Here is a 12,884-nt window from a genome sequence, read left to right as displayed (position 1 = left end):
AAGAAAACTTTTGGATTGGAAAATAGAAAATGAACGGTCTCCATTCCAATTTTGAAGAAAAACTAGACCGGCTCAGTTTCGACTTTTAGGGATTCATCTCGGATCCATCCATCTTAAAAAATAGTCAAGACGAACATGGCTTTTAGGGATTCGTCTTAGATCCATTCATCTTAAAAAATAGTCTAGAGGAATATTTGTGTGTCAAAATCATGTTGATCGATATCTGATTAACGTGTCACCACACTGAATCGAAACACGGCCACTTAAAATAAATAGAATTTAAATAGTCATTGACTATATATTTCCGATCAACTTAATTTTGATATGTTAATTTTTAACAACTCTATAATATGAATGATCTGTGATCATGGAAAATAGTCTAGAATAATCAGAACTAGACTAGTCCAAGTTTTCTTCAAATTGACGAAGATATATATGGTCTCCAATAGTGAAAAAAAGGTTAAATTCCGGGGCCCCTCGTCTATAAATGTTAACCAACTAAAACCCTTAGTTACCTGAGCAATTGTTGTAGGAAAAATATTACTATTTGTTTGGGCATTATTAAGATGAAAATGCCCTTGAACACTACTATATACTGTACGTACTACTAGTGTTCATAACATTTCAACCCTTTCTCTATACAAGAGAGGGAGTGTGTTTGTGTGTGTGTATGAGAGAGAGAGAGAGAGATGGGAGAACGATTAGAGAGATGGAGAGACATTCGGTTTTAGTATTCAGTATAAGTTGAATCAAGATCTTAGTAGGTGTTCGTGATAATTTATTTAGAGGCGATTTAGATTTTGACGTCTCAAAGCTGTGTCAATGTGTATGTCTGATATACGGGTTTTTTTTTCTCTCTAACCCAAACTTTCTCTCTCTAAGGAAAAAACCCTTGCCATTTTCTGTCTTTTTTTATTTTTCCCCACCCTCCCCTTAAGGTTTTCACCACCCTGATGATGCAGCAGCGGGAGGGGAGGGTTTTATCCTTGATGGGCGTTTTCCTTCTCCATAAGTGATGGTCTCTTTTCTCGCTTTCAATAATCCTTCATGTCTAGTGAGAGTATTTTCTCTCTCGATCTCAAATCTGAGAGTTTCTTTGTAATTTTCCTTCTTTTTCATTTCTCTCGACTTATCCTTCATCATCAAGGTGCCGCTTTGGGTTTCAACAACGGTGGTGGTGATGGTGATGGTCCTTTGGTGCGATGGTGGTCCGATGACAAATCAAATCTTATCCTCTTGCTCTTGCTCATGTGGGAAACTTTATTTATTAGTGTCAATGTTCTTTCCGGTGCATTAACCATCTCATGTGCATATAGTTGGAGCAAAGATTTATCTACTGGACTTGTGTAGCTCAATTTATTATCATTTCAAGGTACACCTCAAGGGCATTGATGTGGAGTGTTTGACGTGGCATTGATGTGGAGTGTTTGATGTGCATATGACTTCATCGTTTTGAAAGCTAACATGGAAGAATTATTTTGGCATCTTTGTAAAACTCTTTTCGGAGATGTGATTGTAATTTTGAGCTAATCTTTTGACTTGAAAATCATGTAATCTCTAAACTTGTCGTCTTTTATTTAACTATGTAATTTGGGGACAGTGTGCCATTATTATAAACTTTGGACATGTTTGTACTCTTGGATTGATTATGGAAAAGCTTTTGGGGTATTATGACATATCTTAGCGATGATTTTCCTTTTGAAAAGCTACTATTATTATGTTGAAAGTTGAGAGTGTGATATTTTCAGTTGAAAACCACATCAAACGATGTGGTTCAGTTCCGTTAACCAACTGTTTGAATTTGATCCATATCTGATTAACACAATTAAAAATTGTTTGACACACTAAATCGAAACCGAGTCATTTAAGATAAATAGTTGACTTTTTTCGATCAACTTAATTTTGATATGATTTAGATTTCCAACAATCTACAATATGAACATATGAGCATGAAAAATAAGTCTAGAATAATCAAAACTAGACCAGCTCAATTTCGGCTTTTAGGCATTCATCTCATATTCGTCCATCTTAAAAAAATTGTCAAGAGAAATATTTTGCGCCGTCAAAATCAATTAACAAAATATCTAACACACTAAATAGAAATTGAGTCATCTAAGATAAATAGAATTTAAATACTCGTTGACTATTTTCGATCAACTTAATTTTGATACAATTTTAATTTTTTAACAACATGACCGTGAAAATAAGTATAGAATAATCAAAACTAGACTGTTCCAATTTTGAAAAAGTATTAGACCGGCTCAATTTCGCTTTTTAGGATTTGTCTTGGATCCGCCCATCTTTGAAAAATTATCAAGAGAAATATTTGTGCAGTCAAAATCATGTTGATCGATATCCAATAAACACGATTAAAAACTTATCTGGCACACTAAAAAACAAAATTGAGTCATCTAAGAGCAATAGAATTTAAACACTTATTGACTATTTTCGACCAACTTAATTTTGATATGATTTAAAGGACTGAGGGATCGTGCTGCGCAGCGTACTGTGCGGGGCGAATCGCCGCCGCTCCGGTCTCGGTTTGATGATCGAAAATGTTCACTTCGTAGAGCTCGTCGAGTAGAACAAGTGTACCAAAAATCAGTTCATTCGGATATCATTAAGTGCCTCATGCGAACATTATTATCTTGAAATTATTAAGTGTACCAAAAAACAGTGGATTTTAATCTAGTGTTTCGGATCCATTCATTTCAAGATAATAACGTTCGGATGAGGCACTTAATGATATCCAATCAAGCTGATTTTTGGAACAATTGTTCTACTCGACGAGCTCTAAGAAGTGAAAGTTTCCGATCATCAAACCGAGACCGGAGCGGCGGCGATTTACCCCGCACAGCACGCTGCGTAGCACGGTCCCTCCGTCCATGATTTAAATGTTTAAGAACTCCACAATATGAATGAAATAAGTCTAGAATAACCAAAACTAGACTGATCCAATTTTGAAGAAAAACTAGACCGTCTCAATTTCGGCCTTTAGGAATCCATCTCGGTTTTGTCCTTCTTATGAAATTGTCAAGAGAAATATTTGTGCTGTCAAAATCATGTTGATCAATTCGATTAACATGATTAAAAAATTGTTTGACATGCTAACTCAAAATCAAGTCATCTAAGAGAAATAGAATTTAAATACTCATTGACTATTTTCAATCAACTTAATTTGGGTATGATTTAAATTTTTAACAACTCTACAATATAAACGATCAGACCATGAAAATAAGTCTACCATAATCAGAATTAGACTGATTCAATTTTGAAGAGAAATTAGACCAGCCCAGTTTCAGCTTTTAGGTGCATCTAAGATTCTTCCCTCTTGAAAGATTGTCAAGAGAAATATTTGTTCAGTCAAAATCATGTTGATCGATATATATCTGACTAATAACACAGTAAATCAAAATTGAGTCATCTAAGATAAATTGTATTTCAATACTCATTGACTATCTTCGATCAACTTGATTTTGAAATGATTTAAATTTTTAACAACTCTATGATATGAATGATCTAAGCATGAAAATAGGTCAAGAATAATCAAAATTAGACTGCTCCAATTTTTCTACCACCATAGAAAAAAAAAATCCTTAGTTTTAGCAAAATGGTTAGTAGGGAGTAATTAATTAAATACTTGGGCCCACAGATTCTCTTTTGCTAGGGAGATAGGAAATTCCGTAGGCACGTGAAACCGCTAGGACTCTTAAAGCACAAAAATGGTTAATTTAGGGGGCCCACAGTTTTTTGCTTTAATGGGCCGCAAAGGCAGCCGTCCGATCACTGAAATCTGACGGAACTGATTTCGAGTCAACGAACGGTATCGATTGGGTCTCTTTGACCACACACATAGAGGGAAGCAAGCACGCTGTCTTTTTAAGAAGACTTGAGAAAAAAAAAAACTGTAATTAAAAACGAAACAAAACACAACAACTATTAACAATTTTCCCATTGTTTGACTGGAGGAGCTGGTTGTCGCTTCAATCGAGGTGCTCTTCGTTGAATGTGGTTGTGTTTGGTTGGTAGTTTAGTTTAATTTAATTTTGGTAGTAGGTGGAGAGAGAAATAAGGTAATGATTGGAGATAAGGGTAATGATTTGAGATAGATAGAGAGAGAAATAAAATTAATAATTAGAGATATAAGATAATGATTGGAGAAATATATAAGGTAATGATTGGAAACAAAACTAAATTGGCAACCGAACAAAGTAATTCTCTTCTCGCACCCCCTCGACACACACAAACACACCCCCCCCCCCCCCCCCCCCCCCCCCCCGGCTCCACTCCCCACTCTCCGAAAATACCCCCAGAAATACAACCACCCATTTTCTCATATTTCTCTGTTATTTACTAATACCCCTTTTTTCATTTTTATTTATTTAATATTATTTAAATGTTCCGATTTACAATCCGGTTGAATCGGTGCAAAAATTTTATTTTTTTTTATCATTTTATCTTCAATGGTCATAATAAATTTTTGGCTCTAAAGCCTTTCAACGAGCACCCTAAGGCTCTTTATTTAGTTTCAGGTCTCTCTTAAGGTGCTTAATGAAAGGCCTTAGAGCCAAAAATTCATTACGACCATTTAAGATTAACTGATAAGAAAAACAAGATCTTCGCACCAATTCAAAAGAATTCAAAATTGGAACACTTTTTTTTTTTACATAATTTTTTAATTTAATTTCTTAATCCATTTACGTTATTTAATTAATTATTCATTTATCTATTTATTTAGGTCTTTTATTTATATATTTTACTCTTTATATGTCTTTTAAAAGTAAAACAAAAAAACTAGTAAAAGTAAGAAAAAAAACTAAAACAGTAATTAAAGTTTTTTAAAAGTAAAACAAAAAAAAACTAGTAAAAGTTAAAAAAAAAAAAAACTAAAACAATAATTAAAGTCTTTTAAAAGTAAAACAAAAAAACTAGTAAAAGTAATAAATAAATAAAAGGAACAGTAATTAAAGTCTTTTAAAAGTAAAAAAAACTAGCATTAGTAAAATAAAAAAAAAGACAAAACAATAATTAAAGTCTTTTAAAAGTAAAACAAAAAAAACTAGTAAAAGTAAAAAAAGAAAAAGAAAAGGGAGCAGTAATTAAAGTCTTTTTAAAAGTAAAAAAAAGAAGACAAAACTGGGGGGAAGAGGAGGGGCAAGGGAGGAAAGGTGGTGAGGTACGGAGGGGAGGGGTGTGTCGGGGGGGGGGGGGGTGGGTGCGAAAAGAGACTCTCGAAAATGAACATTGAACACAACTTCCAGGGTCGACTGTGTTCGAAACTGTTCGATACAATTGGAATCATGTGTACCGAACAGTATTGAACGGCTTTAAGGCCTTGGTCTATTATATAAGTTTTTTGGAGGGTTTTTTTTTTTTCAACAAATGTGAAAAATTGTATTTAACTGCGAGGCGAAAGCTTACACAACAGAAAGGAACCCTATGAGCATAAATAGGCGCCCATATAAATAGGGGACGCGGGGGGGCTGCTGTCCCAATTTTGGGGCCCACCCCGGTCTCGCTCCGATGATCTGAATCGTTCACTTTGTAGAGCTCGTCGAGTAGAACAACTATGCAAAAAATCAGCTTAATTGGATATCATTAAATACCTGATCGGAGCCCATATAACTCTCAGTCCATGGGTTACAGTGGATTTGATCCAGTATTTCGGATCCATTCTTTTTAAGATAAAAAGGTTCCGATCAGGTACTTAATGATATCCAATTAAGCTAATTTTTTGCATAGTTGTTCTACTCGACAAGCTCTACAAAGTGAACGATTTAGATCATCGGAGCAAGACCAGGATGGGCCCCAAAATGGGGCGTAGCAGTATGCTGTCCCCCCAAGGGATAGCAGCCCCCCTCCCTCCCATAAATAGGCGCCCACATAGTGGACAAACTATTAGAGAGGGCGATTAAAGCATAATATGTACATCCCTATTTCAAACTCGCTAGCGAGATCAGATTCGCAAAAAATAAAACTAATTTCAAACACATGACCAACAAACCACCAAACATAAATCAGATTAAATTCGGACAGAAACCGAACTAAATCTGAACAAAAAATGAAATAAAACAAAAAAAAAATACACTCCCTCCATTATTGAGCAGTCCTTCTCTTGCCTAGCCCCTACCAATCAAGCTCCCAAGTAGGTGACCTATGAGGCCACTGGTGACTACGCGACTGCAAATCCAGAAGTGGAGCGGCGGAGAACAATAAGCAGTTTTGGTGGAGAAGGGAAAGGGAAACCAGATCTGAAGGCAGAAATTGATCCCTCCCATCGCAACACCCATATTTGGGTATACACCCAAGGGAGAAGGAGGAAAAGGAAGTGTGGCGGCTGTTTTAGGGTTAGAAAGTGGTGCTTCTGTATTTTAGAGAGAGTACCGTAAGTCACTTTTTTTAGGAAGTATGGTGGCTTTTTTATTTGTGTGTGTTAGTTTTACGCCAAACTTTTGTGAATTATTAATTCATTTCGTCAAGATAAATCAAAAAAGTTAAAAATTGTGAATTTATCCAAATATTTGTTGAAATATCCAAGGTGAAGCCTAGCGAGCCAGTTTCGGAAGCTTTTTCTTGGATATTTCAACAAATATTCAAGGTGAAGCCTAGCGAGCCAGTTTCGGAAGCTTTTTCTTGGATATTTCTGAAAATATTTGGGTAAAAGTACAAATTTTAACTTTTCTGATTCCTTTATTTGAAACGAATATCAATAATTCACAAAAATGAGGCACAAAACTAACAAACGCAATTTTTTTAGGAAAAGGACAAAACAAAAAAAATTCAAAAAACTCAGTGGAACAAGACCCAAAAGTAATTGTGTTTGGAGTTATGTTAGTAAATCATTACAAATCTGTCCTACTAGCATTGATTTTTCCATAACTAGTCAATCCATTTATAAATCAAAAAAATATCCATTTTAAATCCCTCATATCCTTAATGGAGTATTAATTATTTGTTTCTTTGAGACAAGTTTTTGGTATATAGTAGTTCTTTTTTTTTCTTTTTTTTTAAAACTTGGAGATCTCGGTTTCAAGTGACTACTAGAGGAGGGGGAGGTTTGTTTAAAAATTTCAACCAGCTTTTTATTCTTCACTTTATTCTTGGAAATTTGTTACGATTTAGTATTTTCAAACAACGTATTTTACTTTCGCTCATGAAAAAAAAGAGTACGTGAACATATGAGAGACGATAGAATTGTTTTGACTTTTGAGAACTATATATACTTTTTAATACACTTGCTTCAAGATTTATGATTATCTCGAATCTATATAAAATCCACCCGTTTAGTCTAGAGACCCGTAAATTTCTTTTAAATTTTAATGTTTTATAAGTGGACAAATATTGGTTTAATGTGGAAATTATAGTTGTGGGTTAATGTGCAAGGTTTGAAAGTCAAGGGTGTTAGTGTAATTTGGTGTGTGTGTGTGTATATGTGTGTGCCTAGGGAATTCATTTCCCATTTTTCCCCTCTCCCGTTCTCTCTCCCTCTCCCAGCTCTCTCTCCATTTCTCTCCCTCCCACTCTAAAATTTCACCTCCAACCTCAAAACTCATGAAGATTGACCTTCATTCTACCCTCCGTACGTGATCTTGAGCTTGTATTCAGTGGGGTTTAGCTCGGAGAGGAGTATTTAGTTGATTTTGAGGTTCCGGAAGCTAGGGCTCGTTCAAATTGCTTGGATTTCACCCTCTGACTTGAGGTAGAGAATTCTATCTCTCTTTATATGCTATTTGAATGTTTCTATACCTTGTTCGAGTTTGTATCGGTTGTATTTGAGATTGGATCGAAACCTAAAATTTTCTGTCGAAGTCGTTTGTAAGTTGCTCTCCCTACCGGTAGGAACTTTTCACCTACCGGTAGGACGATTGAGAAATTCCTTCGTAACCAGCTCAAACGTACCGCAGCAGCTCAAAAACTGCTCAACGTATTCAAGTTCTATCGGTAGGTCTAATGCAAAAATTGTTTCGTTCAACTGTTGGCCTTTTTGTTTCCAATTTCTACCGGTAGGAGGTTTAACCCTGCCGGTAGGTCAAGTTCTACCAGTAGGACTCGTTCAGCTGCTTTCCTACATCTTCCAACTCGCATTTTGAAGCTTCCCATCAACTTTAATGTGGTTGTTTGCACATTCTTTCAAATGTTTTGGAGAGTATTACTCGTTCCTCACTTAGAGTGATATCCAATGGACGTTATTGCACATTGAAATACGAGCAATACACTTGAACATATCTAGGGATCCGATGAGTAGCATCGCAATCCGTTTTCCCTCGACTCGTAGAATTCTTTAGATTCCTTTAGTATATGCTTTACGGACTCCAAGTATAGAAACTAGAAGACCAGGCATCGTAGAGTCTAGTCGTGGGTTGATATGTGGTGTGCTTAAAGGAAAGGGCGTGTATTAGTTAATTAGTCGGAGTCTTGAAATGAAATCAATGTGGTTGATTGGTAGAGTGTTTAGAATACTTGAAGTGAAATCAATGTTGTGAAAGAACTGTTTGAGAAGATATAATAACTTGTGTCCAACCGACTCGTCAAGTCTTTCAATCCTTTTGGCACCCTCCCTATGAGGTTCAAGTATAGAAACTAATGGATAGAGTATTGTAGGATTATATATGTGGGCTTAATACGCTAGGTCTGATGCGAATGGGTAAGCTAATGAAAATACATGAACATGTATATTTAGGAAGTCAGGTAATGGTTAATTGAAGTTTTGTGGTAAGACCGACAGAGTGATGATGAAATTGATTATGAAACGATGACGATTATGAAAAATGTGAACGGTGACCCAAGTGGTCGTTATTGAGGGAAAAGACTCGGGGTGACCCTGCGCTCAAGGGAACTAGACCCGAGGTGACCCAACTGATTACTATTATTACGGGAATAGACTCGGGGTGACCCTACGCTCGAGGGAACTAGACCCGAGGTGACCCTAGTGATTATTGATAGGAAACACTTGATTAAAAGAAAGGAAAAGGTTTTGCAATAAAGGGATTTGATGAAGATAAATGTGGATACGAGAAAGATTGTAGTACCGTACGAAGAATAATAAGATGATTATGAATTGATTATGGACATGTGTGGAATGACATGAGTTTGTTAACGTATTTAGTCAAAGAAGCAAACGGTTAGTGACATTTATGTGAAGTATAGGACCCTTAGACTATAGCTTGCAGCTTGTTGGTAGTCACTCATACTTTGGGCGTATCTGTCAATATTCACTCATTCATGGTGCATGATTCATCAAATTTACATATAGTTTGAGCATAGAATATTCTACTAGGCATATGTTTGCTCAACCTATCATTTCAGGTTCATTGAAGGTCATGGTCATGGAGTGCTTGAAGTGCATGCTGGCAATATCAAGTGAAGCTATTTTTGGAGAGTACTTTATATTTCTTGTAAAACAAACCGCTTGTTATGAAACTCCTATTTTGAAAAGTTGTAATTGTAAGCCAGTTTGTGAATGTTTGGAAATTGCACTGTATTTTGGGATAATGTACGTACGATTGTGAGGACTTTGTATTTCAAATAATATTGTTAATTTATGTTAAAAATCGAGGGCGTGACATTTAGTGTTACTGAATTAGCTATATGTATTACTTTTAGGGAGTTTATAAATGCAACTGCGAATTTAATGCATACGACCCGTTTTTAAGTAAGAAATATTTGGACAAAAATGCCCTCAATGGAATTGACAAAAATGTCCTTAAATCTACTACATATAACCACATCCATACAATCACACCATTACAACACAACCCTCCAATTCCATCCGATCTTCCTCCCTCCCTCCCTCCCTCCCACCATAGTTGAAACTTTGAAAAACCAGGAGCTCCCACCTCGACCTCCCACCATTGACCCAGTCCATCTTCCACCTTCTAAATCTTACCTCCCAACTCTCAATGAAAATCTCAATTTCTTCCTCTCCCTCTATTGCTAGAGAAGAAGTATTTTGACCCAACAAACGAAAGCAATATGCATTTCGAACTTGGCCTTTGGGGATTAGATTCATTTGCAACCAACATGGTGGTTGACAAGGAAAAGGTAGCCACGGATGTTGTAGTTTTGGAGGCAAAACCGCAGCAAAAGACAAACTCTTTCAATTTTTGTTTCTCTCTCCCGACATTATCAGATTCTAAAGCTTGATTATATTTAAAAATTTCAAACTCTAGAATCCAAATTTTTTAGAAAATATCATATTCTAGAATCCAAAATTTATAGTGAATATAAAATTGTAAAATCCGAAAAATATATCATATATCGTACATAAAATCCGAACTAATATATGTCCCAGAGGTTTTAAATGGTTCAGCTATATAAGTACGAAACTAGTAAACAGTTTCAGATTCTAGTAATCGAATGTTGGTCAATGTAGTGTTTGATTTTTTTTGGATATAATACATGGAGAAAATTCATATTGTAATTTTAGAAATTTATGTAATGTTTCGACTTCTATAATCCGAAATTTTTGTAACATTTCAAGTTTTGGAATCCGAAATTTTTGTATCATTTTGAGTTCTTGTGTTCGAAATATTTGTGAAATTTCAGATTCTAGAATTGATGGTGGGTCTACCGTAGTGCTGTTATTCCCGGTTCCTTCCACCTAGTGTTGTTCGGATTATAGAAGTCGAAATATTACATAAATTTCAGGTATTACAATATGAATTTTCTCCATATATTATATCCACAAAAAATCAAACACTACATTGAACAACATTCGATTACAAGAATCTGAAACTATTTGCTAATTTCGTACTTATATATCTAAATCATTTAAAACCTCGGGGAGGTATATTAGTTCGTATTTTTATTTACAACATATGATATATTTTTCAAATTCTACAATTTGATATTCACTATAAATTTCGGATTCTAGAGTTTGAAATTTTTGAATATAATCAAGCTTTAGAATCTGATAATGTCAGGAGAGAGAAACAAAAAATTGGAAGAGTTTTTCGCTTGCTGCAATTTTGGCTCCAAAACTATAACATCCGTGGCTACCTTTTCCTTGTCAACCACCATGTTGGTTGCAAATGAATCTAATCCCAAAGACCAAGTTCGAAATGCATATTGCTTTCATTTGTTGGGTCAAAATACTTCTTCTCTAGCAATGGAGGTGGTGGTCTGCAGTGCAGCGGTGCTGTGGTGTGGTGGTGGTGCTTGGGTTGGAGAGGGGGGAGGGGGTGTTCGAACAACGGGTAGCGAGGGAGGAGAAGGGAAATAGTGGTGGGGTTTTGAGTTTCAAAACTGAGGGGGTCTGAGTAAAGAACGAGAAAAAAGAGAAGGGGAATGGAGGGAGGGTGGGTTGTGGTAGGGGTAGGAAAGGATAATTTTGGAAGATGATGGGTATTTTGAGGTTGTATGTAGTAAATTCTAATAAGATTTGTGGTTTTAGTTAGCGAAAGATTACGTGCAGTAAATTTGCAGTTGCATTTATAAACTCCTTACTTTTATTAAGTTTCTAAGATAAGATAAGAAATACTAAATAAATTGTTTAGGATAGTACGTACGCAAGTACAGTAATATCCTATAGAATTGAATGTTTTGTTTTGATAGTATTTTATTTGACTATTCAACAAGGAGCTGATCGATGCGTTGAAAAACTCGAGAAACATAATATTGTTGCATCTTTGTAGTATTATTATTATTACTCCTATTTCTTGATAATATGGATTATGAATATCAATACCCATTTATATGTCGTACGATTGTCCACTTTTTGAACATTGAAAAAAATTCGGCGCTACTTTAAGATCTAATTCAAAACTTTATATCGTAGGTCGTAAAAATTTTGGTAGAATCAGACCATACCATGTTTTAGACCAACTTTAAGTAATCTACCGCCTAATGGCGAAGCTATGTTGGGGTCTGGGGTGGCCTTGGACCTTCTCCAAACCCTCCAATTTTAAAATTTTTATTTTGTACATGTTTGATTTTGAATATTATTAATAATTTTTCTTGATTTGATAAAAACCCAGTTATTTTACATTCTCATTTCTTTCATAAATACTAGTAAAAAATAATTTGTATATTTTAACTGCATTTAGGCTAGAATGTACAAATGTAATGTATTGAAAAACAAAAACTTCATGAAATAAATAAGTATACATTTCAAAAAAAAAAATATATCTCTATTAATCCGGCCCCCTGTAATCAAAATCCTGACTCTGCCACTATTACAGTTCCATGTTGATCCCCAAGATTAATCAAATCACTCGAAAGTTTTTACTCGAACACTTTGAGTTAAAAAAAAAAACATCTCATTCAATCTTGGTGGTAAAACTTCATCAGCCTTGTAGTGAAATTGCTTTATTCCTACCCCTCCAACAGAAAAAGGCAAAGAAAATTTATACTGAGAAGAATCCTGAGGATAAAAATGTCAAAAGTGGAATGAGAAATCCATTTGTTTTTCTTCCAGGACTTGGTAGGATATATACATGAATAAAGAAACATGAAGGTGTCTAAGAAAGAACATGAAAAATTAGGATTGAATCCAAACCGTTTAATTTGAATTGTTAATTTTTTTTCATGAATATTTTTATGTTTCCGGTGTATGTATCATAGGACTCACTTTGTTTGGTTCTCTCCTAAAAAATAATCTCTTCAAAAATTTTGACTGTTTCGTCATCCGTATTTTTTCGTCTTTAGTGAATTTTGTCAAGTTTTTTACTTTTTAGATGTACATAACGTACATCTATTAAAAAGTAAAAAAAAATTCAAAATATTAAAAAATTTACCAAAGACCAAAAAATATGTAAATTTATAAAAAAAATTATCTTAAAAATAAATTTCAAAATTGCAAACCAATCGCAGTGAATCCTAGTTCCATTAGGTTTTCTCCCAACTTTCTTTACACAGCAACAATAATCAAACCAAACCCCTTTCTT

The sequence above is a fragment of the Rhododendron vialii genome, chromosome 4a (assembly GCF_030253575.1).
Source record: "Rhododendron vialii isolate Sample 1 chromosome 4a, ASM3025357v1".
Lineage (NCBI taxonomy): Eukaryota > Viridiplantae > Streptophyta > Magnoliopsida > Ericales > Ericaceae > Rhododendron > Rhododendron vialii.
Note: the sequence above shows the minus strand (reverse complement) of the source record.